Raw genomic sequence first — 3,129 nt, 5'->3', positions numbered from 1 at the left:
TTCTCCATAAGGCCTGTCGGTCTGAAAGCAGACATACTGATGGCTCCTTTTTCAATCTCAATGTCAGCATCTCCTTTCGCTTGAATAACATCACATGATCTTTGCTTCATTCGTTCCATGATCAGCTGGATAAGTGCCTGCTTGTTTGCCCCATTCGACAAAATGTCCTTCTTTATCCCAGAAAATATTGTCGATTCGGCTGTTCACCTTCTTTTCATACAACTTTCAACTTCACGTCTGATGCACACAGTCCTTTATACTTGATCCAACATCATAACCATCAAATACCACAGTCGCTCTTCCATATTTTTTGACAGTGAGTGAAGTATAATTGCTTGCAAACGAACTGTAGGTGCTCCCTTCCCTCTTTCCATTTCAGACGGTGATGAAGAAATCCTCCGTCTAGTACATTGTGCTCAATGACTGCACACCACTTTCTGATTCTTCGGCAAATTGTGCCAAACAAAGACATTGGGCATAGACATATTCCATAGGACATGACATTATCTATCCGAAGATTTCCCGTCTGAGAGACTACGAAAAACCTCTGAAACAGGAGTGCTAGGTCAATGCTATGATCTGACTTTGACGTTCTTGCTGGATGCTAAAATTTTTGCATTCAAACCCCGTTTCTGAGAATAGGAAAACCGATTGGTCATCCATATTTTTCAACAATGTCTCGATTTCAAAGAGGTCCTGCACATTGACGTCTTATTTAGTATACGTTCCTGTGATGATAATGCGTAACGATTCATCAGTTGAAATCTTCTATAACTTATCCGAGATCTATCTAATCTCTTTTTAACCGAAAGGCAGAAACTCCTTAGGTTTTCCACTTGTTATATAACTTGTTTCGGCAAGATCTTGCATGAAAAGGTTGTAAAAAAAAAGACACTGTGGATGACATGGCCCAAACTGTTCTCTGCTGCTTGGACATTCCACTCCATCACATCAACCCACCTTGGCTTTTGAGTGAGCGCATTAGTGTCTGCTCTATCACAAGATGGGAGCCAAGACCATCCCAGTATTGGCTGCTGCGTCGGATGACGTAAAACCCAGAGTGGAAATTCAGGATTGTCGTCTTTCGATTCATACATGTTTTGGAGATATAGATGAGCCGACTTTAGATAAATCGGATGTCCAGCGCTCGCGAATATTGGCAGGAAGCTGAGACAGTACTGAGATGCATCTCCCAAGATCAGCTGAAACAAGTGACATCGCTATACTTAGAATGTGCTGATAATTTATCCATGGTTGCGTGGTTTGGGAGGTTTTTGCCAGTTCATCCTTTTTCTCAGTTGAAGTGTTGTGAACTCTGTCTGTGCAATCTGATTCCATGAATGGATCTAAATCACACTCGCCAGTCTCCATCAACATGTACAATCGCTCAAGTTCCTAAACTATGTCATAAAAATCAGGTTTATCCTCCATGATCTTGGCAGCAATCTGACGTGTGCGCTTGATGCAACAAGACTAGCAACTACCTTAAGCCATGATTGAAACCCGTATGCTAACAAATTTGAAATGCTTCCAACAACAGTGTAATCTTGTTAAAAAGTGCTCTCTTTCTACAGTGAAGAACACATTGGAGGAATTGAATTTGTGAGGCTGTGTTGCAAAACGCAAGCCAATGATTTCTGTAAAGAACAAAGAGCGCCGTCTGGACTTCGTCAAATGCAATGAAGATCATGACTTTTCATATTATTCGAAAGTGACTTTTAGCGACGAAAGCAAGTTCAATAGGCTAGGCAGTGATGGTAGGCAGTATGTACGTGGAAGGAATGACGAAGAATTTAATCCTAGGTGCACAGTCTCAACGCTGCAAGGTGACTGAGGATCAGTTTTTGGTGTGAGCATTTTCTATCCTACTTTGGCCGGAATTTGGCTGATAATCACATCTTGATGTAGGATAATGCGCCCATTCATAAAGTTGGCAATGTCAAGAGGTTTCTTTGAAGAGTATGATATTCCGTGTTTGGATTGACCGTCACAATCTCTAGACCTTGATCCTATCGAAAACATATGGCCTTAAATCAAGCAACAGCTATGTAATGATAAAATTTCAAATCTGGAATAACTTTGGACAAAAATTAAAGAAACGTTTGATGCTATTCCACCGGAATATTGCCGCAGACTGATTCAAGAAATGCTCAACAGATTGCACGCTGTAAATAAATAAAAGAGCTATGCTACTAAATATCAACTAGTTCGTTGTGTTCCTGTTGTATTTGTGTTGCATTAATGTTCTAAAGTTACAGTAAAAAAATTCCATTTTGCGGACTTTCTTTTTGCCTTCTCAATTTGAAGTTATTTTTTTTAATTGACGTGAACACTAGGATACTTCAATTAAAAGAAAACATAAACATGCAAAGTTGTAAAGAAATAAAAGGCGAAGAAGATTAGGTACAGTTTTTTTTATAGTTATATTCAATTTAGCTTAAATTTGCGGTTTTTGAAAATTGACTAATGCGGACTGTCTTTTTGTGCGCAACCATATATATATATATATATATATATATATATATATATATATATATACACACATACACATATATATAGACATATATATACACATATGTATACATATATTATCATATATATACACACATACACATATACGAGGGGCGTGCAATAAGTAATGCTCCTGACCCACTTCCCATAGCAGTAGAGCAACGAAACTTTGCACGGTTATTAGTCTTTCTCTACATAGGAACCACTCAGAGTTATGCATTTCTCCCATCGTTTGATGCAGCTCTGGAGACCGTTTTTGTGGAACACCCCAGGTTTGTCCTCCAACCACGACGTGACTTCAAAAATCAAGGCTGCATCATCTGGGAAACGCTTTTCTTTCAAAAACAATTTCATGGCTGAGAAGAGGTGAAAGTCAGAGGGTGCAAGGTCAGGAGAGTGGGGAGGATGGGAAGGATTTCATAACCACACGCCCGTGTTTCTGATCTGGCGACATGCGTGTTGAGGACCGGAGCGTTGTCGGGCAGGGAGGAGGGTACCTTTGCTGACCTTGCCCCGCCTCTTGATTTTGATAGCTTCCCTTAATTTCCTTAAAAGTGAAGCATAATAGGCTCCTGTAATTGTGGTAACCTTTGCCAGGAAATCTGTCATCACTACTCC

Source organism: Euprymna scolopes, chromosome 28 (assembly GCF_053919585.1).
Source record: "Euprymna scolopes isolate OS-2025 chromosome 28, ASM5391958v1, whole genome shotgun sequence".
Lineage (NCBI taxonomy): Eukaryota > Metazoa > Mollusca > Cephalopoda > Sepiida > Sepiolidae > Euprymna > Euprymna scolopes.
Note: the sequence above shows the minus strand (reverse complement) of the source record.